Here is a 27,960-nt window from a genome sequence, read left to right as displayed (position 1 = left end):
GCTGTGTTGCAGCAGGGGGAGATCTTAAACATGCAGGATAAGTGGTACTTGAGGAAAGGTTTAGGAAACACTGGGCTAGCATGAAGACTGAAGACTGACATAAAAACTTGGAACAGGAATTCTTAAGTTTCCCAGAAAGTTGAAATATTCCTTAAAGTCAAAATTAATCAATTATACAACAAGTAGCTCTGACCAAGCAATCTGATTGGTCCTCAAGACATTTCGAATGTGCTCAAATTGACATGACAGTACACCTTCCTCATCACTAAAAGAATTACTGCACTGCATTTCTGCATTTCATAATCACCGCTCTTAAAGAAATCACATGATTATCAAATCATGTCTAGTAGGGGACAAGGGGCATTTTAGAATAGCATCAATGAAAACGAATTTCACTACATCAATGAATGATAGCTTTTTAAGAGAAAATACAGCTGCCCAAAGGAAAAGTAACAGCCAACTCACAAATGGTGTAAACTATAAACTGACACAAATAACCAGCTTAAATCACCACGTTCTAAACAGACACTGACAAAAAGTGACATTTGTGTGTATGAACATAAAAACAGCAACCTTTAGGGCAAACTAAAAACTACTCAGTCCAGGTCTAGGGATGATGGGAAATACAGGCCAAATCATTGGGACCACAGTGAAAATGTTATTTCTGAAAGGTTTAATGACATCAAGAAGCAGAATATTTCATTGGATAACAACATGTTGTGAGTTTTGGTGATCTCTCATTTTTTCAATCATTTCTGACTTTTGGACTTTACTGTGCTCTTGAGTTGAAAATGTCATGAAATGTTAGGCGTCCTCTGGCATCCTCTATTAGCTGTGCCGTGATACGGAGCTACTAGCTTAAAAAGCACGTAAAGTTCATGGATGTAATAGCTAAATCTGTATGTGAAAATGTTTTACCTATTTTCTATTACCAGCGCACTCTATAGTAGAAGCGCATGCCTCTCTGTTTGTTTTCTGGTCATATTTGACATCTCAGAGGGGCTGGAAAACAAGTTGGTATAAAGTAGAAAGTAGCATGGAGACCAGTGAAAATGTTACAGTTGTTACTTCATCTGCATAACTCTAATTTATTGTCTCTCTTTTAAACTGCTGAGTAATTTGGAGTGACGTTCAAGCACTGTTTGCACAGAATGTCGGTGTTTGACCCATACCCACATCCCTCCAGATATGCACACATACACGGTTACACATGTCCATTTTTTCCAGCCGGATGCTTCTAACACAAGGACCCTATTTCTGGTGACTCACTGAAACACTTTTGCCTCACCGGCTGCATCCAGGCCTTACATTTCCTGCAGATTGAGCTGCAATTAGCACAACAAAAACAAACATACCCTGTTGAGTATTAGGTCTGTCTGCATTTCACCTTTCTTTTCTTTTTTTTCCCTTTCCTTTCTCATTGAACTCCTACAGAATAAATGTTATATATGTCTCCCATCTGTGTGGTCACATCCTGTTAGCTCAGATATTTAACTAGCAGTAGATGGAGAATATACTTTGGACTAGCAGTCTCCAAACGGCCCAGGTGAGGGGTCAGCTCCAATAACAGCAGCAGGGGAAAGAAATGAATAAAGCAGCAGGTCCCAGAGGAAACTCAGCCGCCTGTTATTGGGCTTTGTGGTTTTAACCGTCCACCATTTTAACGAAGGGACAATTTCTTTTCAAAATGTCGTCTCAAAATCCTTTCAACGTTTGGCTCGCAAATTCATGAGAACTCGCTGCTGGCAAATAGACATCTGTTCATCGGTGCTGCCAATTCATGTAAACGAGCAAACGCTCTCAACTCGTGTAATGTGTTTGGGCTCAGAGGGGACTCTGTTGGTATCGGGCTCATTTCTGAGTGGACTTGATTGACGTGGGCTGAGTGAATTGGCCCCGCGCGCACGTCCTGGAGCCTTTTTCTGCTGGCGTGCTTGTGGCTCCGAGTGGCTGGTAAGTAGTGATTACTGGACTTGGCCTGAGCAGCAGCTGTAGTAGAGTGAAATGTGGCAATGTGGCCCTGGAGAACCCACACTTAATGACATCAGGAAACACCGCCCAGGTTCACCCACAGCGCAGCGTCTGGAGCATGTGTGTGGGTGGAACATAGAGAAAGTGAGAGAGAGGAAAGTGGCTGAAAATAGGGTGCAAGGAAGGAACCGTGTGTGTGTTTGCACATGTTATGACTATGGTGATGTTTGACTGTGCATAATATAGTTTGTACACATCTATGTTGTAGTGTGGGTGTATGAATGGGCACCAGGAAATCAGCATATGTTAAAAGAAAATCACACATTTAGTTTGTTCTATGCACACGGCAGATGCACAGCCTCAGAGTAGTGTCTGTTTGTTGAAATTACTTAAAGGAGTATTCTGGTTTATTACAATTTATCATACAACTTCTCACAGGTTTTAACAGATGGCATCACATCACCCCAATCCTGGCTTACCTCCATGGCTCGCTGTCCATTTTAGAATTGATTTTAAGATTTTAATTATGACTTTTAAAGCTTGTTTTTGTCTGGCCCCAAGCTACATAACAGAAATGTCGACCCCTTATGAGCCTCGGGTTGAGCCCTTCTGGCTGTTCTGCCAAGTCGGGGCTTAAAACTAAAGGTCACCGTGTCTTTACCATCAGTGGCCCTCAGCTTTGGAATGACCTGCCCAAGGAGATAAGGCTGACAGAATATATATATATATATATATATATATATATATAAACAGAATAAAATAGACTTGCTTTTATGTCATGGGATATTCTGATTAATCTATTTTAGTCCTGTCTTTTAATTTGTCTTTTAATTATTTATGTCTGTTAATTGTCTTGATCGTGTTTCTATCATTAGCACTATTATTTTTTTGTTTACTGCTTATACTCTTTGAATTGTATTTACTCTTATTGATATGGGTTGTTATTTTTATTTTTGTTTTGTAATTGTTGTTGTTTTCTAGCCTGCAGTCTGTTTTCTAGCCTGCAGTCTTCTTTTTCCTCACTTTAAGAGATGTATTGCTTTGCTTATTTGCAAGTAACCACTGACTTTTAATTGATGGAATAGCAAAGAAAAAAATAAATAAATAAAATGAAAAATAAAATTGTGTATTACATAATGTTTTTTCACATTCATTTAAAATGAAAACAAAACAGGGACCAACTCAAAAATATTGCTTCTCAGAGCAATTAGTGGTATTAAACCTCACAGGGAACCTTTAGTGTGAGTTAGTGTGAATAGTGAGTTTTAATATGAATGTGATCCATATCTTATTGTGTGGAATGTACAGAGCAACACACAGTACTGTGAACAAAAATGTTTCTGATTAAAAACAAGGTGCCATACAATCATATGAAGTTTTGTTGTTAAGTGCTAATGCAGCTAAAGTTTCAGTGTGTATTTTGCAGCCATACACAGTGAAGCCAGTGTGTGTGTGTGTGAGATTCGGGCAGTGAATGACTCTGCATGTCTGGAGCTGTCATTCCCTCCTTCCCACTTTGTTCCTCTAAGCCGGTCTGGCTTTTTAATGAACGGAAAGAAACACTTAAAAAGCAATATGAGCAAGCCATTACCATTAACAAAATATAATCCTAATGGTTTTTGGCTTCATTAAACTTTGCAGAGAAGTCTGCTATGTCACCAGTGTTTTATGGTGCTTATTTCTTACCGTTTTTGTAATCAGTGCCCATTTTTCCAGCCCTGCTGATTTTTTTTATTTTTTTTTATTTCAGCCCGTGTCTCCTTGCCACAGTTGTTCTGACGGCCCAGAGCCAGACAAGGGCCTTGGGTAAGCATTATCTGTATTGCTGTAAAGCAGATGCACAGCCAGCGAAAAACCCAAGAGCCAGCAACGGGCGAGGGAGGAGAATGAATGAGAGGGACAGAGCATCCTCCCTCCCTCTTTCCTCCACCTGTCTCAAGCTTCTATTGGAGCTGGCCTCGGGGAGCGTCGAGGCAGACGAGTAGGAGGAGGAGGAGTGTTTTCCTTTCTTTTCGGGGAAGGAAAGGGGATCGATATCTCTAGTAATCGTCCTCTCCACGTTGACATTTCTCTGCCTCTCCTCTGAGGCCATTTAAGCGTCGGATGAATAAAGCTGTCACGGCCCATTCCACCTCTCGTCCTCTAAAACCTCTGCATCCCTGGCAGTGGGCCCTTACTTCCTTCCATCATCCGGCAGCGCCATTGGCTCAGACGGACTCAGACGGTGACTAATGATGCTGTGTGATTGGTCGAGGCTGACATGAGGGCTGATGGATTGCCTCTGTTGATTGGCCCCGGCTAATTAGAGACCTTTTGAGACAGGGTGATGGATGTGTTAGCACCGCCCAGTTCCCTCCCTTCCGCCCTTGGTTTCGAGCTGCTCCAAGTGATTTGTCTCAGGATGTTTTCTGGCTGTGTTAGCCACTAATTAAAAGTACCTAATCAAATGATCAACATTGGCATGTCTGAGGGGGTATTGCACCACAGTATCTTTGCTCCTCAGGCTCTTCCAAGCAACCAAACAACATGAAACATTAATTGGATTAGATGTGATGCAGTGCTATGGGATGACCGCTGTTTGCCCTCTCTGTGGTTTCTGGGGATCTATCTGTTAGATATACAACCAATGATATTATAGCGTTATTGACTATAACTTATAATGCTTTGTGTCTTTAAAATTAAAAGGCTCCATCTGTGATCTTAGTAGTTTTAAGCTATTGGGGTTTGAAGTTTTCACTTCCAACATTACAGGGCATGTAGTAAAGTTCTCTTTTATTGGTTAGAATAAAATGTCATAAAGGTTTCCTAACAATATCAGTATCTGTGCATACTGGGGACTATTTCAAGTTATATTTGTTAAAGCACAACCAAAAACATAGATTTTTCTGAAATAAGCTCTGAATGTAGTCAGTGGGCGGGTTTCCATTAACCCTCAAATTGCCAATCCCCAAATTGAAATTATGGAATATAAAATTTGCCTAATGGATACACGTCGATTTTGAAAAAAAAAACCCAAAACTCCCATTTATTGCAAAAAAGTTTTTATGCTCACATGAGGTGGTATTTCAGGAGATTCAAAAAAGCCATATTTTGCAAAACTGCAATGAAAAAAACTTTTTTTTGGCTTTTATAGGTCACATTATGTGCAACAAAGAGTCAAAGAATCACTAAATGTAGTGGTATTACATCCCATAACTTTTCAAAAGTTGAGCAGATCATCCAGAAGTTTGAACCCGTAAATCCTCTGTGAAATCGTGGACTATCATATCCCTCATACATAGCCAATCCTACGGATAAGGGGCTTGCCTTTCTGTTATTGCTCACATAACATGCCTTCATTGCCTTCGATTGACAAAAAAATGAGTGCGGTGGTTGCAACGGAGAAAAAAAATGCTAATGTTTTGAACATCCATCGCCATGCTTCTTGGAATGTTATCATGAGAGAGATCACACAACATCACTCAAAGGAAACACAGTCACCTCGCAATCGTGTTTTATCTATATTTCGAAGTAAATAGACCTCGGTGCACCTTTTTGGAGCACCGAAGAGCATCACATCGAAACAGCCAGCTACCTTGCATGGCTCCAGACCTTTGAATCATACGAGTGGTCGTAATGTTAAGCTGAAGATGGAAAGGGAGTGTAGGCAGTTGGCATTTCTATCTGATATCAGGCAAACAACCTTCAAATTGTCTTTATCTAACTTTCTTACAAATCATAATTGTGTCTTTATTGCTATCATCTCTGAAGTAGTCACAGTAACTTAGATGCTAAGAATATCTAGAATTGTAAATAAACGGAGGCATAAGCTTGATGTCCCTGTTACATGGGCTGGGTATTGAACCTTTATACATTTTGAGTTCCAGCTGATATGCGCATGTTGCACTGAGTGTCTTAAAGTATCAAGTACCAAAAGTTACTATTGACTGATTTATATCAAGAAGTTAACTAACTTTAGACTAAATTTTATATGGGCAAAGTTTGTATAATACTGAGTGTAAACAAATGAGAAATCTGCCTATGAAATATTTGCCATACAGTAATTTTTAATTGTAGAATACTAACTCTTGCAATTGGGCTAAAATCCCCCAATTCCCCCCAAAAATGCAGAGGGCGTGACCCCAGGGTCACCGGTGTTATGGCCATGGTAACATGAAGAACTGATTTTTGACCAAAAAGCCTGATTGAACCGTAAAATTCTGAGGTCACAGATTGTTCATGGGAAAGAGTTTTTCTCCAGCATGTTAAATGAAATGAGTCTTTTCTAGACTTGTTTTCATCTTTTTTTTGCCAGTGCTCTCCTTTTTTGTCTTGACATGTTTTCTTAAAGTTGTTTAAGTTTAAGAGGATAGGATTACATTTCTTTGCAACTGGTAATATTTAAGCAATATAAGCAATGCAGAATTTTAGATACATATTTTAGAATTAGGACATGTGCTGGCATTTGTCATCGTTTTTGGCATAAGCTCGCCTGTCTCTTTTCATGTCCACATGCTTTGACAATTAGCCCACGTTAGCGTGATATGGAGCCTATATCTAGAAGTCAAACAGCATTTGTGGACTCTAATTGAAACCAGAGTGTTTTTCTTCAGTACGATTTGGTTATTAGCAGATCATAAAGCCCTGATGACATAATGTGGTTAGCCTGGTCCCACTCTGGTTTACCAATTTCTCTCTCTCCCTCCTTTTCTCCTCCTCTCGCTTTCCCTTGCTCTTTGGTCGGAGTAGTGAGCGGTTGCATTCCTGAGCCGCCCGTTGCAATAACAGCTCAGCGCTTTAAGCAAACTCTCCTCACCGCAAAACTCCCTCCCTCCTCCGCCACCTCCTCCACTTCAGCCTCCTCTTCCTCCTCTTCCTTCTCAAATGTTCATTCCATCATTTCATCTCATCTGATCTGGGGGCAGTTTTTATTATAACCCAATCATAAAGAAGAAGCGTTGGCTGCGCTCCAGAGGCTAATGCCTCATTTCCGACACACTGATAAGAAAGACAGAGAGAAGCTTGGCAATCATTGCCAAAGTGCAATAATTGTGCAACTATTTTTAACCCTAACCCTATCTCCGTCTTTCTTTCTTTCTTTCTTTCTTTCTTTCTCTTTTTCTTTCTTTCTTTCTTTCTTTCTGTGTGTGGGGGTGCATGAGCATGTGTGTTAGTGAGTGGAGGCTGGATTTATGAAGACGAGTGGAGAGGCACTTTTCCTGCTGGTGTTAGTTCTATTAAAAACGTCAAAAGTCAAAGTCTTTCTTTCTTTCTTTCTTTCTTTCTTTCTTTCTTTTTTTCCGTACCACCCTTGCCCACAAGAGGGGCTCCACCCAAGCTACTTCACCAACAAGAAAGAAAGAATGAAGGAAAAGACGAGAGAGGGGAAAATGCTTAGTGCCTAGACCATGAAAGAGCGCCTGTGGAGTATTAAGAAAAAAAAAACACTCTATGTCAGAAGATGGAGGAGCCTGGGTCACACACACACACACACATACACACACACACACACACAAGCGCACACACAAGAGCACACACTTTTCTGTACAAGAAATGAGAGGGCCCCCACCGTCTAGCGTGCAGAGTGGTGGAGAGCTGGGTATCTCTTCAAAGACCCCTGCAGCTTTCCCAGAAGACATCATCCGCGTGTCTAACTCCCTCCAGACCCTGCGAATGCTGCCGCTGTGTGTGTATGTGTGTCAGTATTTGTGTGCGCACACACTTCAATGGTGTGATTAAGCTCCCAAAATTGGGGACAAATTGCTCTCAGGTGCAGATACTTTAGGATAAGATGATTTTTCTTCACCGTACTCCGCTCTGTCCTTATCCTCCCCCCCACTCCTTCTCAAACCCCTCTCTCGTCATGTCTCCTCTTTCCCAGCTCCTTTTCTCCCCCTCATATCCTTTTACGTCCTTACCCCGTGCCCCTCTATTCATTCCATCACGCTCTCTGTTCGCCTCCGTCCCTTTTTGGAAAGAGTCTCCACTGTAGGACGAGCGCGGGGCAGGGAAATGGCTCTGTGTCTTTATAAGTATAGAATAGATTACTTCCAACTGGGCTCGGAGGGAACTCCTCTTCACCGATATCAAAGCCTGTTTGCTTCTTTTGTAGAGAGACAGAGTGGAGGAGTTTTTTCTCCCCCTTCTCTCTCTCGCTGACATAAGAGCTCCTTTATCCATGAGTGTGTGGAATTTGTGTGTGTGTGTTTGTGTGTAATTCTTAAAGTGGTGCTCATAAGGCATTAAAAGCACATTGTGAGAGGAGGGTAATTATAATCAGAGCATGATATAATGGACACAATGTACAAGAAATAGAAAGATTTTTAAGTTGAACTGCTCAACTGAAAGTGGTGAGAGGACACTTTGGATACCAATCCTGTAAATGTTAACAGACACTAGGTGGATTTCCATTAACCCCCTACTTGTGCAAATTGGAAATGTGAATATAAAATACAACCAATGGTGAACTTCAAAATATACTCCAATTTATTGCAAAAAATATTTTACGCGTGCATGAGGTGGTATTTCAGGCTATTTGAAAAAGTCATATTTTGCAAAACTGCACTGTAAACACTTTTTTTGCTTTTATGGGTCACATGTACTTGTTGGTAGGAACTGGCTCCCTCATGATGCAGCAGGTGCTACAAGAGGTGCTCTTGCAACACATAACTATTCAGAAGTTGAACGAATCATCCAGAAGTTTTGAATCCACAATTCCTCTGTGAAATCGTGGACTATCACTTCCCAGAAATCCCTCATACGTGGCTGCTCCCACGTATAAGAGGCTTGCCTTTTTATGATCACTTGCTTAACATGCCTACGTCACCTTCAGTTTGAAATAATAACCACTAGTGCGGTGGCTGCAATAGAAATGAACCTGCTAATGTTTTGAACATCCATCGCCATGCTTCTTGCGAGAGGAAAAGTCGTATAACATCATTCATTGGAAACGCAGTCATCTCGCAGTTTCCTATGATGTGGTTTTCAATTATTATTCAACCTCTTTACACTAGAGACCACAGCTCTCTGGGTTTCATGATCACCTCAGTGTGTTTTAGCATGATCATAGACATTACAGTTTGTTTGCTCAGCAAAATGTCTCTTGGGACCAGTGTTGTGGGCAAATTACTTGGCATATTTAATTAATTACACATTACTCAATTAAATAGCAATTACTTTAATAATTACTGAACAGCTAATTAATAAGGCACTTATTACTTGACTTTAGTTATTCAACACAGCTCAGTCAAGCATGCCTTTTAACAGCTCTGGCGTTCTATTATTTAACATGTAGGTTATGGGAATAGCAATGACACATGGTTTAACAAATGAACATCAACAGCTTTCTTAACGTTACTCTGGTGACTGCATGAATCTCTTCAAAGTTCCTGTTCATACAACACACAAAGAAACCAAGTGATTCAGGAATTGTCAAATTAAATGGTCTACTTATTGCTGAAAAAAAAAGTACTTTCCAGAAACTTCTGCCTAACGCTTTTGGGGACATTTTTGAGTATTATTTTACTATGAGATATAAAATAAAATGTGAATGCAACTATTTAAGAGGAGCACCAACAAATTAGAATTATTTTCACGGCCTGAGATGTCTTTCACCTCAACCCTGTTCATCTGCTGCTGCTGCTGCTGTTTTGTCACTAACTGACCTCTGACCTTGGGTGATGATTCCCCGCAGAGAGGACGACGATGGCTATCGACTGACCGCACTGTGTGGTCTGTTACTAGGCAGAACAGACCAATATCTTCAAAGTGACTCTCCTTCTGCTTACCTCTAACCTCTGTATCTGTGCAGCATCCAGCATCTATCCACACTTTTATCACTATACGTCTGCCTGTCCTCTCAACAATTAAAAAAGGAGCTGGAATGGTGATTTTGGACGACAGACACACTCATATGGGCTCTGTGTGAAATAGATAGCATATACATTTCTATACTGTGTGAGAGGATTTCCAGGAATTGTTTGAATATGTACTTCAAAAACTTTAAGTTTGAAGTCTGAGTTTGATGTATAAGGGCTCCAGGCTTTTGTGAAATTCAGAATGAAATATTTTTGCAGGGCTTTTCTAGCTGTACATCAAATGAACGCAGCTGATGTTATGGATTTTTTTTTTTGCTTTCTTTGCTGAGACATACTGCAGCAGCAGCAGCTTCATTTTTATCTCAGTGTGTGTGTATCTTTGTGTGTGTCCCGAGCAGCACGGTGAGCCAGGTGTGCCTCGGAGTCCCTCACTTCAGAGGCCAAAAGTTCAAAGGTCAGATGTCTCCCCTGGATCTCTCCACGGGGCCGAGCCTCTTCTAAGGAATCGAGATAAAGTCACCATCTGATCCTCTGTGCCACCCGGCGCCTGAGCTCCGGCCGAGATGAAAGCGAAGGGGCTCGTTGAAAATGACTTTCTTGTCGTTGCTTCAACTTTTAATTTCCTTAATTGATTTTCCCCTTCCCGCAGAGGTAAGGGTTTGCAGACACAAAACTAATTGATTTCAAATTTTAATCCCTCTTACCGCTGAGCTATCGAGGGGCCTCCCCACCATCGATCTCCAATCCATCCAAACTCAATTAATGTGCTGGAGACTGATGAGAGGAGGAAGAGGAGGAGGAGGAGGAGGAGAAGACCTCTCTCTTCTTAGGTTCCATTCTCTTATTTTCTCCTCTGCAGATGATGCTCATTCCTTTCTTGCATTTGGTAACACTTTAATCATACAGCTTTGATGGATGATGTTATGCATACAGCACATTTTCAGTGATGTTTGTAATTACTTTATGTTATCTGCTTTGTTATTTAATATGTTTTTTGTTACTGCTTGATGTCTGAAAAATGCGACTGAATTGACTGGTCAGTAAGCTCCAGCTATGTTACTGTTGTTATGCTTCTAAGAAAAGCAGATTCACTACTCAGAAACTGACTCTTTAAAGTGATTTATGCAGACAAAGAAAAAAAATATCTCTATCTAACTATCTCTGGCTGATTTTTTATGCCTCCATGCTGGTGACAGGCGTGCTCAGGGCATCATGTTTTGGGGTGGTCTGTCTGCCTGGCTGGCTGTCCATTTCTCCCACTCTCGTGAACCCAAAATCTCAAGAACACCTTTAGGGATCTTCTACAAATTTGGCACAAATGTCAACTATGACTCAACAATTAGATTTTGGTGGTCAAGATCACTAACATTGTGTCCATCTTGTTCTTATCAATGCGATATCTCAAGAACGCCTAAAGAACTTTCTTCAAATTTAGCACGAATATCTACTTGGACTCAATGATGAACCTATGAGATAAAAGTGGTCAAAGGTAAAGAACACTGTAACCTTACATCTGTTTCATTCTCGTGAATGCGATATATCCAGAATGCCCAAAAATCATTTCCTCAGATTTGGCACAAACATCCATTTGGACTCTATCATGAAGATATTTGATTTTGGTGGTAAAAGGAAATTCTTGTGAACACAAAATCTCAAGAGTGCCTTAGGTGTATTTCTTCAAATTTGAAACAAATGTCCATTTATTTGAATTTCTTGGTCAGGGGTCACTCTGATCCTTACGTCCATCTCATTCTCATGAATGTGATATTTCAAGAATTCCTTTGAGGCAACTTTCTCAAATTTAGCACAAACATCCAAACTGATCAGATTTGCTGGTCAAAGGTCACTTGTGACCTCACAAAACATATTTTTTTCACCATAACTCAAGAATTAATAATCAAATCATAACAAAATTGCACACCAAAAATCATTTTAAGTGTAAGAAATGCCCAGATGTTTGCCTATATATAAAGCTGAAAAATATCTACAGCTATCAAACAGAAATCTGCCACCTGTTTGATTTAAATTACTCTTTGCAATGGATCTGTTCTTGATTTTGCAAACACTACTATGTTATTTTGAAACCTCACCGGCATAAACAGATGAATACATGTTGTGCAACAGATTTGATAAATTTTTTGAAATGCTATTTCTCTCCTGGCTATTCTCTTTTGACTTCATGTGTAGGAGGCTCTTCAACATGATCTTTTCTTCTGAAACACCCTTTTCATTATGTTGTCTTTTTTAGCAAGGCTTAATTCTATAGATGTCTGAATGCTTTTGAAAGTCCTCGTGGACCTTGGCTGCCTTTGACTAAAGTGAAATTAAACTAGCTCTCTCTTGCACTTCCTCTCAAACTTCAAAGGCCCCAAACTTTGGCACCGAAAAGGCATCGAAATGAATTGTTAAAAATATCCTCCCGCAGTAGTTTATGATGAACACTGTATGTGTGTGTATGTGAGAGTGTGTTTCATTGGATAGGCTTGACATCAGAGCCTGGAGAGAAGATTTATGAGTGTGTGAATTAGGGTGTGATTATGGCCCAGATTTAGTGGTGTGTAAGGGAGACAGGGCAGATCCACATATGAGAGTCTCAGGTCAGCCTGACCGGACTCATTTGCTCCCACACATAATGTTTACAGAGACACACCCTGAGCTAGCATGATGAACTGAATTAATTTAATCTGATACCACAAATGACCTCAGATTAAATCTACCCATTTTATATTAAGATCAGTCTGCGGGAGGGCTTAACCCAAAATAATTACAATGCATATTTAGCAGCACATTATTGCTCAGAGAACTTATTATGGTATTCTGACTATTTGTGACCATTTATGCTACTTCATTTTACATTTCAGTTATTTTTCCATATGCACTGCATAATTTGGGCACAAAAATCTCCATCCTTTCAAGTCATTCTTATCTATTATTTATTAAAATAACAAGGATAATAAAGAAATATATATAAAATATGTATTTTGTTGCAAAAACTAGTAGTGTACAACAAAAAAAAAACTTGATGATGATGCACTCTAAATAGATGTAAAGAAATTAAATCCATTGCATTAATGACCATCACCCCCACTTTTGTAGCCCAATTTCCAGAAGAAAATGTTGGTATTGTATTCTTCAACAACAATGTTCAATTTGTACTTTTCATATTTTAATAATAAGGTTTCTAAAATAATATGATATAGTATATTCATATTCATGTATATATGAGTATACGACTGGCTCTCATCGGGAGGAGGAGGGGATGGTCAATGGCTTAACACCTAGGAGAGACAGCTGCAAAACTGCAGACTACTGTTTGAAAAGAAAAAAAAAAAATAATTTTGAGTTTAAGGGAGTCAAGCTATGTTTTCAGCTGCTTTTTGGCCCCCAAATTTTAATGTTTTTCAGGGACCCATCCCTATTTTTCGAGTAGGAAATGTGCCTCCAAAACTGGGTATTTTAAGCCAAAACATGATATTTACCTAACCATAACCATTCACTAATAAACCACAGTGTTTCTGAAACATTTGTTTCAAAGTATTCATTACATGATCACTTACAAATGCAACATATCTTTGGTTTACAAAAATGTACAACACCAACCCTTTTTCTTGTTATTTGAACCATCTCATAAGTGCATGTTAATGGAAAAAAAAGAACTTTTCAGATTTGAATCATTAACTTTCTAATTATTTCACATCATAGAGACACTTAAAACCAAATGTTCATTCATCTGGGCATCCTTCCATTATAACATAACCTTGCAATACAATATGCATTTCTGACATGTATTTTTCCACTAACCTCCAGTTCTATTTCCACTTTTAATTTCCACCCAGACAATTCATGGTTACGCAACTGTTTTGACTCAGCTTTGATTCAATTTTTTTCGTCTTTGTTGTTGAAGGCAACACAAATCATGTTTTATTATTTCATTGATTTAGGTGCATTGTTAAAACATAGTGTCAGTCAAATATGTATAAGGAGTAAATATAAACGAATATAAAGCATAAATATAAATCACTGTGTTAAACAAAATAACCACATTGAAAGATTTAAGATTGCAGTTTTAATAGGTTTTTATTAATGTATTTTTCAAAAGGACTTTAAGGTCTTTGTCTATTTTCGGAGAATTATATGCATTTATTAGATAGTTTTTACAGAGATTACAAGAAAGAGTAAAGGTCTGGTACACTTCTCTCCACTGAACTATATTGTGATTTTTAGTTCGGTATGTTGGCATTAAAAATGAAACTAAAACTGCCTGCTGCTTGTTTATGTGAGATTGCTGCTAAACAGCGTCCAGAATATTGTTTTACATTGGTTTCTTTATAATACACAGTTGACCTTTCCTGGTACAGTTTGTATGGCTGCAGTGTTTAGTCGTTTCACAACTGCCACAATTTAATAACCGTTCAGGATCTGAGCTTTCCATTCCCACAGTGTATTATTTTTCATTATGCTTCCAATACCTCTCTACTTATGGCTTTCTTTCTTCAATGTTACACCGCTAAAGAATCTATTTCTGGAATGGTTTTCGGTCCCTGTGACGCTTTCCAAATTATTCTGGGTGCCTGCCAAGTTGGTGATCGCCATCCTTCCTTCTCCTCGGTTTCTTTTGGTGACGGGAGCGACCGAGCTGATGGATTTGAGCTTGGATTGGGAACGACAGGGCCATTTTACCTCACCGTAAAAGCGCTGTCTCCAGAACTATCCCTGTCCTGAAGGCTGAAACCACCGCTGACGGCGCACCAATGATATCAGATGAAGAATGACAACAGTAACAGCAGCACGGGGCATGTGCTCGGTGCATGTGTGAAACTATTGTCTGGATTCCGTCAAATCTAAAAGTGTATGTGCGTTCGTGTATTCACAGTTTTTCTCCGTCTGCTCCAGTGTGCTTTATGGCAGGATGTCAGCCACCGTTCACACACTGATCCTGATTGCAGTCCCCATTATAATATAAGAGGATACCACTCATATGGAAGCCATCAAATCATGGCAGGACAGAACAATTGGCTCAAACTATGAGGTCGACGTTGATGGATCTATCATGATCCAAACGAGAGAGAATGGGGGTGAAAAAAATGTCGTCCAGGATTCCAAACTTTAAAAAAGGATGTCTGTTTTTCCTGGCTATATGTTGAAGTGTACCTCAAGCTCCGGCTGCAGCACACAGACGTGGGCACACATGGAATGTAAGACCTCTCCGGGTCGGACGCCTTGTTGACAGAACTCCTGGGATTCAAGAAAACAAGACAACAGACGTCCAGGCAAGAATAACTGCTTGCTCAAGACTGATGATGGATTAGGGCGAGTTCATTGCAAATCTCCACTGATGACGTCACTGGGTGTTCCCAGTCACAGTCAAGAGACTGTATATAAATAACCAGACTCCTTTGCTGATTAAGTTTCACGTTTTATTTGGTATTCTTGGATGCAATGGGATACAGTGTTTACATGAAATGCTTGATACTCTACACAGTGAGCAAAATACATCTTCAATAGATAATAAAGGTTCTTTGTTTGGCCAGTTTGGCTCAGTAAATGAACTCTAACCCATTACATGCCAACTTAGTGTTTATATGACTTTTATTGGTGTTGTTGCTTGGAATATTGTATTAATATTTGTGTCTGATATATATCTATTTGGATGTATCCTTATCAGAGCCCATCAGAATGATGCAAAATAAAGCCTGCATGATAGCTTAATCATCTGAATACAACTTAATACAGAAGAGACATGCATCACAACACTTTCATAATAAATATAACAGTTTGCCATCTTGGAAAAATCAATTAATAGCTTTGCTGTGGAGCATTTGTTGAGTTGATTGATACAACTCTCAGATAAGAGAGTGGCGTTGAGTATAAGGCTACATACAAGAGACATTGATATTAGCTTAAATAAGTAAACCACTAGCAGTTAGTTTGTTCAAAATCAGCCTGCCAACAATATTTACCAATTAACTTACGGATTATATCTTATCTATCAAACACTGGAGCAAAAATGACAAGGTGTTTTACAGACAGGGGCAGTGACTTTTAAGAGTTTTGCCTTCATAGAGCGGTGCAGGAATGAGGAATGAGAATTTTTCAATGGGTTTCTGGTTAGATGCCTGAAATAAGGTCTTGTGAAAGCCAGAGTGGAATTGGCCCACACACAGAAATCAGGCACAAAAAGCAAAGTCCAAGTTCAAAAGTTTAATCTAACACAAGGTCACACACAAAAAGGCAAAAAGGCAGCAACAGTACAGGCAAGAAGCAGGCAGGAGGGCAAAAACCAGAGAAACAGTCCAAAAGATTAAAAACCAGGAAAGCAGAGAAAACAGGTAAAAATCTAAAGTCAAAAAAACAGGTTGGAGTGATACACAGAGGAGAGAGGCTGGCACACAAGACTACTGGCAACAAACTGGCAACAGGTGAGTAAATGAGCAGGGTTTAAGTAAAGACACAGGTGATTAACTGATTGAAAGCAGGTGGTGCAGAACAAAGGGAGGAAGTAACTCTCACAGAAACAAGGAAACACCAGGGTTAACAAAATAAAACAGGAGGTGAAGAGTCCATCATGCATTGGTGCAGGTCTGTGGCTAACATAAGTTTAAGAAAATATCACATTCTGTTCTATGACATCACTAAAATAGCTTACTCATATATTTAAAAGCTTTTATGTGTCTTGAAAAAATGCAGTTGGTAACAAGGGGCTGAACGACACTACAGAACACCAACACACCAAACACGGCTTTCCACACTTGAACAGCACAAAAAGTAAATGTACTATACGTTTCCCTATGTGTATGGTAACGTTATATACTGTGTGTATAATGCCTTATGTATAACGTAATGCACATTATGTCTTTACAGTATATATGTAGTGTAATGTGTGTTATCTTTTCATGGCTAATTTAAGAAATAATGTAACAATTTCTTGATGCAAACATCCTGTAAATCCAGAAAATGGTGCTCATTTATGGTGCTTGAAGAGTTTCTACACCACTGTGTTTTCATTAGAGTCACAGAGCTCTGGTTGACAAATTTCTACCATCTCATGACACACTGTCATGCCTCCCAAACCCATTTCAAATTCTAGAGCGGTACGGTATGAGTAAAGTTTGTCATCCCTAACTGACCTGAAAATGGCCCTAGATAATGACAACACCACAGTGATAGCCTGTGGTCTGAAAAAAATAATAAAAAATGGCAATATGCTGTGTCCTTGTGAAAACCATCTTTACGGCTATGATGTGTTGTCTGATCTAGACCAGGCGAGGGAACAAGTGGATGGAAAGACGTGGGTGCAGGGAGGAGATGAGGAAAAGGGCTGAGAGAAAATATGGGAGCTATCAACACTCACCTCCGCAGAAAAAAACAGAGCCATGATGAAAGCGCAAAGTAGAGAGGAGGGGAGAGACTGACAGGCACAGACAGACAGAGAGTGAAGGTTAAAATGACAGAGAGACAAGTAGACGAGAGGTACGGAGAGAATGAAGGGGTGAAAAGTGGACAGCTGCGATGAAACAAGAGACTAAAAAGAGACAGAGGGAAAGACAGACAGACAGAGAGACATCTCTCGCTATCAAACCCATGTGGATTCACCCAGGGGACCACCAGCTTACAAGACAACAGATAAGAGAAGGAGCAATAAAACAGACATCAGGTTTGAGCAGAAGGAGTCCAGGAAAAAACACAAACCTGATAATAATGGAGTGTTTCTGTGTGGGGAGGGCTGCTGAGCTGCGTGTTTCCCGTTGCTGGCTGTCAGGCTGGTGGCTCAGCGGTCATTAGTGCTCATCTCCTAAAATGGAGGATTAGACCACAAGGACCACTTCACTGTCCAAACACTGCTGTCTGCACTGCCAGGGCAAAGAAAAACATGCTTCAATAATTACATGTGAACAGAAGAGCTTGTTCGGCGAGACTTTATGCACTAAGATGATATCCGGTTCTCATTCCGAACTTTGTATGCTTTGTCAATGCTTTTGGTGTAAGTGTGCAACACCAAAAGGCACCTTTGCGTGCATGTGAAACAGCGTTTGACTCCATCAGCTGGATCAAACCAGCTGTGGTGTTACAGTGCATGCCTTGCCCTGCCTGACGGTTGTATCCCCTCGTCTACCAGCTCCACAAAAGAGTGTTTTATTTACAAAAAAACATCAATGACATATTTTACAGCAAATGGCATATTCACTTGAATAAAAACATTGTAATTAAGACACTGGCTGAAAAACATGTTTTGTTTTTTCATGGATAGATGATCAACTACGATACATTTATCCAAAGTTTCACTGCAGGATTTCTTAGATTTCCACAGAGCTGTTCAGACAGTCACCGGGGCTGCAGCTGTGCTGATGTGAGCACTATTTGAATTTTTGAAATTGGCACTCCCTCTCGTTGCACCACCAGCTTGGTCTTCATCACAAGTATCCAAACATACGTACTTTGTATAGCAAATCAGTTGCTTCCAATACACAATGAATGGGAGCGGATTTCTGGTCGACTTTGATGCAGAAGTCCAGTGTTTGCTTCCCATTTGAATGTGATGTTTTTTGTTATGTGCATCCTTGCCCTAAACCTTACCATCCGTGACTCTGTTGTGTAAACCTAATCGTTCGTGCCAGCACTGTATTCGTTGACGTCCTGGCGTTGGTTGCCATGTGATGTTATTGCCTAAACATAGCCATGTGCAGCCTCATCCCACCATGTGATTGTTTGACATCACAGTAGCGGCATGCCAGATGCAGAAGGATACCTAACTCGTAATATGTAGATGGTGAAGTCCACGACAAAGCTGCAACATGTGATGAGTTGGGATGAGAATGCGTTGAAGATGAACACAGAATGGTTTACATGTTTTGTCAATAGTCTTATCCAGAGTGACAGGTGCTTGGAAAAACAGCCTAATGTTTTTTTTTTTTCTGTGTGTTTGCATTTATGTTGTTGCATCTTAATGAATATAGTGACGTGTCCCAGAGAGCTGTTTTCAAAGGGGGAACATGGGGCAGAACAAAGCAGCCGGCTTTCTATACGTGTGTATGTATGGGTGTGTATCTGTGTGCATGTGTGTGTGGTCGCCCCTTAATGATTATTATGGTTTAACTCCCATTTCACGGATAGAGTCATTATGCCCCAGATTTTTCCATTCTCCTGGCAATGGAAAGGAAAACATATTCCCCTCTGTCGCTTATTGCTGAGACCCTGTCTTTTGCTCTCACACTCTAAGACATGAAAACACACATACGTGCACACACACACACACACACACACACACACACACACACACACACACACTGGCAACAGATGATGAACCAATATTTGGGTTTGCATGGTATTCTATACGGAGAAGGGTTGAAGGGTGAGACTCGTGTATATGAGAACGACCAATCTTAATAAAGACCACAGACACATACACAAACACACGCATGGCCCGCTGTGAGTTACCACGGAAACCCACCGCTGATCGGGCCATGCTGTATTTGGGGACAATCAATCACAATGACAGGCGGCTCCGAGCACCTTGCGGGATATTTGGATGGGCCGGGTCAAAGAGAAATACAGAGTGGGGGGGGGGTATTTCCAAAAGGGGGGGGTGGGTCACTCATGGCATGCTCATAATCACTCTGACCTCTGACCTTTTAGAGGAAGGCCACTTTGCAAAAACAGCTAACTGACATTGATCACAGTGTATTGAACAGATCATAAAATGCCTTAAATTGAGCGCTGGGGTCAGAGTGCACAGTAGGGACACGTTAAAGCCTGACCTTACCAATGCTCATTTTGATGTCTGATTGAAAAGACACGAAGGGCCAAACAGGAATTTAGATCCCCACTACAAACGACCTCAGGTTAGAGGTGAAAGGTCAAAAATGTAGCAAGGGAAGATTTCAAACACCCAACAACACTGCTTGGTGACCGTGCTCCAGAGCTGCTGGATTGTATATGACTGCGCTGAGGTCAAGGGCCACAATAGATTACTACATTTCTGAATACTATTCCAATGGTGTGAAAGTGAAGGATCAAACTAACATATACTCAATGCTGCTTTCTCATGCTGTTCCCCTGGTCTGTAAAACTCATGTATTGTTCATAAAATGTAATTATGATTTATTATATGATCATTGTATTATTTTATGAATGCCGATTAAATGCATCAGTAAGCACTATGTGTAAATGGACGGTTGTAAAACAGTTCATTAAAATTCCCTTTGATAACCCACATGACTTCAGATTCTGCATGTACGGTATGATGAGAAGTGCTCACTGCGCTGCAGCTAATTGACCGTCTTGACGACTCCCCATCACACCCACCTCTCCTTTTAGTATGATCCAGGGGAAACGGTATTACAAAGCAGAGGTTGTGTTGACAGAGGCCGAGACAGAACCGAGCACAAGGCCGACCTTTCACCTTTCACCCCCCTCCAACCTTCCTGGAACGTGGAAACACAGGAAGAAAGCAAGGTCGCCCAGATGAGGGTGTCTATCAGCGCGCGGAGGGAATTGAAAGCGGGTTCAGAGCAAGAAGAGAGAAAAAAAAAAAAGAACAGGGGAGGGGAAAAATCAGCAAAAGGAGGAACAGAGGAGGGTGCTGACATTTGTGCAGAGATATAGAAGGGAGGATATTTTCCAATTTAAAAAGCATGCTGAATGAATCAGGCTCATCAACCGGTTGGCCTACAGCTTGAACAGTTCCCAGGGAGAGTCCGGTAAAATGCTCTCGTTTTTGTTCGAGATTTAACAGAAGGACAGTCATAATAGAGACAGCCGGTTCATTTCATTCACATTGATCTTGCTATTACACAGATGACTGCAAAAATGAGGCGGGGAAGAAGGGATCTGGGTTTGATATACCAGCCACCACTCACACGCACTGGTTCATATCAAAGTCTGGACCGGTAATGGGGAAAGCAACACTGTCTGTTTTATTTTGGGTGGCTCTGTCCGTCTGTGACTCCGCTACCGGTCCTCATTCTCTCTTTTTCCCTCAAACTGTGTTCCAGACATTTTTATTTTCTTACAAAAAAAATTGGCCACGTTGTCACATAAATTCAAGCGGAGGCAGGCATATGTTCATATCAAGTGACACGCCATATACAACATTAACAGCAGCCGCTATTTTAAATGGCTTTGGCTTTCAAACGTTTGATAGCGTTGCTTGTTCTGTCTGCATTTGATGCACTGCTTTATAGAGTGTCCAGTATTAAATCATTTGGCATGGTGCTAAGTCTTACCTCATGCCAACAGACGAGAACTCGGTGGAAAACTTCCAAAATCAGCAAAGTGAGCTCAGTCTGTGTATTTTCATACTTTGTTTTACGTACCTTGTTTAACACTTTGAAACCTTTAGCAGCATCACTTTTCGTGTTTTGCCTTCAGACACATTTCATATGTATTTAAACCTTCGAACCCTGAGCAAATTGGTGTGATTAAAAAAAAATACTAAAAAAAGAAAAACGTGAAAAAGGCATTAAGCAACTCCACAAATTGCAAAGAGTTAGTGGATGTATTTTTTTTTGTCTAGGGAAAAAAGAAAAAAATCTAGGGAAAAGCAACATGTATAATTATCATAATTACATGTATACAATTATATGACAGAGTTATTATAATTTTAAGCACTTTTCCACTTTCTTTCTTTCTTTCTTTCTTTCTTTCTATCTTTCTTTTTTTCAAATTTGTTTGTTCCTTTGTTGCTTATAGCCTTCATCTCATCGTTTTTTGGAAGAAATCAAGCCAATTGGCTCAGATTTCAAAGGGCTAATTGAGCTTTGAACATCAAAAATACATACAAATACATTTTTTTATGTTTTTAATCCACTCATTATCTCATTTTTTGCAGTCCAACTTTGTGAAAGTATATGTAGAATTATCATTATTACATATTTAAAACTATGTTGCAGATTATTATATATATTTTCTAAGAACCTTTTCCTGGTAATTTCCTTGTTGTTTTGTTGTTGTTTTTTAAATTTCTTTTCAGTTGATTGTCTAGTAATTTTTACTCTTTTCTTACTGGTTTTAAATGATGTCTTTTTTCATTGCCCATTGTTTGTTCCCATGCTTTTGATAGAAATCAGGGCAATTTGCTCAGGTTTCAAATTCACCAATATATGACTACCTTAACCACGTGTTTGTGTTATATGTCTTGTAAGGTCATAATTGGTCATTCTCTTCCATACTAAGGGCCGTGCATGTATTGTATAGAATATGGTCATATCGAGCGCATCTGTTTCTACTAGCCAGTATGATGCTGTGCAGACCTCAGTAAGCAGGAATGCTTTAGTGTCTTACAGAGGCAAATCTATACTGGGCACTTTCCCTTATTCCCATTCATATATGCCCTTTCTGTATACATACTGTAAGCTTATGTGTGTTTACAAGATCGGGGTTTGCATCGCTGTGGTGCTGTGATTAGATTTCCTGTATATGGGAAAAAAGTGCACCACTTCAATTTCATGTCCCCGACATAGAGGGGTGGGGGGACGCCAATGAGGCTTAGGAGGGAAAACAAACACCATGGCAGACCTGGATGCAGGCACCAGCGTGGGTACACACTCAGTCACACACATAGGGTACACGCACATCAGAGTCACAGAAAGGACAATAGCAAAAAAGGCCCCATCTGTTGACCTGCATTTGTTTTGTATCTTGTTTTGTTCCCTTCTCTCCTTGTGCAATGTTATTATAAATTTATAACCTTGTTTAATGGCCTCACAGAACGCCCTTGCTTGCAAATGTATGACCTCCATTACTTAACAATGTCCCCAGCTATGCACGTTCTGACCCATCCTGGCATCCAAAACTTTCTTAGATAATAACATCGTAATCCCACCACAGCGGCACAAATGTCTTTTAGTCAATGTCCAAAGCAAACCATGTCATCAGCTGTGTGGTTTCCCTGTGGTTTCAATCTTCACTCCCTCCCTACCAACAAAACATAACACCGAATGTTCAACATGAAGAAAAGATGTAGTAAAGGAGGGTTAATCACCTCAATGACAGCTGCCTTCTACTGTAGGTTTGAATGTTGGACGTAGCCCCAGTGACCTTTGAGGAGGCTCTACAGGAGGAGACACTCAGTCAAAGCCGGGTTTAATTGTCCTGTTTGTCTGCAGTCTCTCTGTTTTCCTTCCCGCTCCATTGCGGAAGAAACCACAAGCGCTGTGACCCCTGAACCCTCAGAGGTGAGGTCCCAGGGGGGATGAAGGCAGAGAGCGGAGGGGAGGTCGCCCTGCAACATGTGGTCGCCTCGTTTGGGGCGAGCAAAACAGTTTTTCTTTAATTGGCCGTGCAATCTGCCACAGCTGGGATGGATTACAGGGGAGAATTCTTCCCTTGAAAGGGAGTGGTGAGACTGGCATACAGTGGACTGCAGACTGGGAGGGTGATGAGGAGAAGAAACACTAAAAGTAGCCAAATCAGAGTCAAGACGTTGCTACAATTGACTTGTATTTACTCGATCATTCAGTCCAAACATGAGCAATGGAAAAGCTCACTACCACAAAGCAGCTGGACAGTGATGATGCTCTCCTTTTTGCCAACATGCTAAATACATTTATGTCCTCAAGAGTTGACAAGACCCATAATAAACCTGCATCAGGCGAACATCTTGACACCTTAGTTTAGTGTTTCCTGTTGGAGGCTGAACGCAGGAGAGGATTTAACAGGAGGATGGACTGTTGGATGTGTAAAGCCATGGGAATTTAGCCAGAAAGAGGCAGTTTTATTCGATGGGTGAGATGTAGGGGAGGGAGTGTTCAAAATCGGTGATGGTTTTATTTGAGTTTTTATGTGCAACCTTTAGTGCCTGATGAAGTCACCGCTCAAAATCTTGTGTTTTCCAAAAAGTGCACTTAATGATATTTTGATGTAAAAGGAGGGAAATATATATTTTTAGCAGAAATTGAAATAAATAGCTCTCACAGCAACAACAACAACAAAAAAATACTGTTGACATCTCAGAAACTGACACCTTTATGGCACATGCACACAGTGTATTGAAGTGCTTTATATCAGAATTTACAAATTCGGAGCAAATATCAGTAAAGGTTTGATTGATTGATTAATTGATATCTTTATTTCGAATGTGGAAACAGCTTTGAAAAACAAAATAGTCAAAATACAAAAAAAGAATATATATATATATATATATATATATATATATATATATATATATATATATAAAAATTAGATAAGTTGTATCCATCATCATTTTAACATGCTCGAAAAGGAGTAGGAAAAAGTGAAAAAAAAAGTGTGCGACCATGAGATGAAGGGTGGTGAACGCACACGGCTCTTTTCTGTCGTTAGTTTATTAAAGTTTTCAATTTGCCATTGTGGCGCATTGCTTTACCTTGGCAACTTTAGAAGATACAGCCAGGGAAAAATAAGTACAGGCATCCCTTGAATTACCCCCTCTTCACCAACAGAGATTAGACATAAAAGATTGGACGAGCAGTTTATTACAACACAAATTTACGTTGACTGTTATGCAAAGACATCTAGTGGCCATAGTTATTAAGGTGGGAGCAAAGGTGGAAGTCAGGTGACAAATTCTGTATGTGGAGTCAATGAGGGTGGATCACACAAACCCAGGACTTTGACCCAGGACACTGCTGTTTGTGTCGAGTGTGAAACCAAAAGTCAATTTTGAGTTATTTTACTGCATAGCACCATGTTAACCTAATAGTTATAGTTAACCTAAGTACACAAGTTAAGTTACACAACACACATTTATATTAAGCCAAACCATGGTCTTTTATTCTAAACAGAACCAATTAGTTTTATTGCCTAACCTGACCACATAGTTTCGGCACAACTACAACTGTTTCATAACATTAGGTACATGTTTAAAGCGATGACTGTTAAAAGTCATATACAACCTATCCTGTCCTTTAGGTATGAGAATATATTAAGCACTGGGTACTAAATTTGCTCCTGTGGGTCATATTAGAGGCGAGGAACAAATGACAGATGTAGTTGTCTGGCTCAGAGAATTAGTGGAAACTTTACTTTGGCAACTTTTGAGTGTTCTCTGTGAAAATCTGTTTTTCTGTATGCTGATCCTGGGAGGACGTAGCACAAGACAATCTTCCACCATCCACTTCTTGCCATGCAATATGTGGTCAACATTTCCTCCAAGGTTTTCTTGGCCGTGTTCATACTTGAGATGTAAGTAAATGCAAATGAATTGCAGCAACATCTTGAGGCCATTTGGACTGGGTCAGAGGGTTAGAACAGTGATGGAGGGATGGAGCAAGTAACAAAAAGAGAGAGCGAAAGATGTTTGTGTAAAGATGGAGACACAGAAGGGGAAAAAAACACTGGGAGACATGTGAGCTGGTGCACTAAGTTACCAAGAATAGGGAGAAGACAGACAGAGGAAGGAGAATGGGATTTAGGAAATATATTGAAGAAAGTGGACAGATGTGGCCGTATACCGACAGCAGGGCAGGAATGTGCTGATAGACCTCGTCTGGGGAGACGTCTTCATTTGATGCACTACACACTTTCACGCACAGCTGTGTGTCTTGCCATGATACTGATGAGCAGCTGGCTGCCTCTCGGTCTCCACCCACTCCGTCACTCCAGCATTAACGACTTCTCTCCTTTGACCAACATGTTGAAAAAGCTCTGTTTTGAAAGAGGCAAGAGTTGATACAAAGCATACCACAGTTTATCAAGGTATTCGCCCTCACTGTGTCCTCTCCTTTATTGGATCGCCTGTGGAGTGTGCATGCGTGACATTCCCAGCTGTCTGCCCATGTCCCTCTGACAGTGGAGTGCGCGCGTGTGTCTCAGTGCGTCTTCCAGGCCATGTGCACTTTATAATTTCCTGTGTGCATTTCGGAATCCATGTGGCGCTGTGCTAATCTATGCTTGATGTGCTTCTTTGCCTGTGCAGGTGTATCAACATCAATGTGTCAAATGTGTTTACTTCCTTTGCCATTGTAAGAGAACTCGATGCCTCAATGAATCGCGGATGACTGAGAATGAGAGCTGACAGGCCTTTGAGTGTATGTGTGTGTGTGAGAGGTTGTGTGTCTGGCAGGCTCCTCTCTATTACCCAGATTGATTAAGGAAGTGCTCAAGCTCCCACTTAGCCATCACCACTGACACTGAGGTGACCGTCTCATCACGGACAGTGAGAGAGAGAGAAGTGGGAGGAAGGGGTGAGAGAGACAAGAGAGGGAAAGAAGGATGGAGTGCGGTGGAATGAGAGATATTTCAGCTAATCAGTCCGTCTAAGAGGACCGCCAAACAATCAAAACTTGTGTCTAACATTTTAGCAAGACACAAGTTTGATAAATGTGTGTTTTCTGATGTGTGTGCAAGTGCCCTTTTTCACATTCTCTTCCATCATCTCATCCACTCACCCCTGCGTCTCATCACTAAGTCTCTTCATGGAAATTTTACCTTCAATTAAGAAATGGGGGAAAATAAAAGGTTCCTGGTTTTCATCCCGCTCCTTCTGTCTTTTTGCTCCATCCCTGTCACTACCCCTGCACCGGCCTCAGCGGACGTCGGCGTTCTTAATCCTGACAACTTTCATTAAAACTGGTGGGATAATCCACAGATTTCCGAGGGAAATTCCCGAGGATGTGCTCTTTTTTCCCCCCTCTCTCTCTCTCGTTGCTTTCTTCCCAACTCCCAGCGTCCCTCTTTTGGGGTCTAACGTTTCGCTTGACTCCGCAGGAGCAGTGTCATTTACATAGTTTTCCCTAATCTTCCGTAAATCCCCGGTTTGGAACGAGAGTCGGGGCCTGACAGGATGGTTCCCTGGGAGTGAAAACGGCGGGCAGAAAGGTACTGGCGGCAAAGAAAATATTTCATTTGGGATTTGATTACTCCCGGGCACTTATGGGTGAAAATAAGCAAGGATCCCGTAGCGAAACTATCCAAATAAAGTGCGGGGAGCATCAATGTTTTGAGAGCACACATACAGTGAAGATACTTGCCTCAGTGCTCTGCGCCGGTGTATATTTTTAATGACTCTGCTTCAGCTTTGGAGGCTTATTGAAAAAGATTGTGGTAAGCCGATTCAAAGCTGTTAGCGCAGGAGATCCTTTGACCTCCATTAGACTTGTCAATATTATTGTGGTCAAGTTCAGGTGTTAGATATCATGAGTGTCTCAGTACTGAGAAGCTGTGGGGTCATGGTTCATGGCTTGGGAAATGATGGTCAGGAACACGTGTTTATCACAGGAGCTCTGAGCTGAGTAGAGGTCAAGACTTTAGAGGGCCTTCTCTCGGACAGACCAACACCTGCTATTCCTCAACACCGAGCAGAGGAGTTTAATCTGGCAGCTCTGTACATGCCGTTATACACTTGACTTCCTGGAGTGAAAAGGAGCAGAAGGTACCATAAAAGTAAAGCGGAGGAGCCTGCAATAGAGCATTTGGTCATAGCCAAGCTCACATCTGTATCACAGATGTATCACATCACATCTACAGCATCTTTGATCACCACACTTGACAAATTTGGCATACAAAGGGTATGAATGCGGTCTAGGAAGTACATGGTGACTCGCTGCAATCCATTATTCGTGGTCTTTGGCAGATAAATCAATCTCCTGCCAGACTGTTTTGCTATTTGTCAGACATTCATTAAAGTGAAAGTTTCTGCCCTTAACCCTATCTCTGCAGTACACCACTGTCTGATCATGAGCCAGAAAAATCAAATCACAAATGGCTCCAAATCAAAATGGCTGTCTGTGTTTTGTTACACTTCTGAAATTACAAACCCCATAAAGTAGCCTATTGTTAATTTTGGTTTGTAAAACAATGGAAAAAAGACAGATTTAGGGTTTACTCAAAAATGTGTTTTGCTTATTGTTACTCTTTTGTTTGACCTTTGCTGTGCAGAAATGTGTGCACGTTCCTCTGTGCTCACCTTTAATCTCAGTTTAAGGCATATGCATACAGCAGCATTCGGTTACATCACAACTAGTTTTGAAGCCAACTGTGGTTCAATGTGCAACTCACAAAAGTATGCTGTGAAAGAAGCCTCCAGTGCACATGCACTTAAAATGTAGGAGGCATATTGTTTATTTTATTAGATTCAGGAATGTTTTTAATGAGGTAGAATGGATGACTGTTATTTTAAAATGTTTTAATAAAAGTATTTGAACTTCTTTGTGCAAAATCATATCAAACACAAATTATTTTCCAAGGTATTTGACATGTCTCAAAAACAACATATCCA

This window comes from Plectropomus leopardus, chromosome 6 (genome assembly GCF_026936395.1).
Source record: "Plectropomus leopardus strain MGB_pleo_1.0 chromosome 6, ASM2693639v1, whole genome shotgun sequence".
Taxonomy (NCBI): domain Eukaryota; kingdom Metazoa; phylum Chordata; class Actinopteri; order Perciformes; family Serranidae; genus Plectropomus; species Plectropomus leopardus.
The sequence above is the reverse complement of the archived record's forward strand: the minus strand, read 5'-3'. Positions refer to the sequence as shown.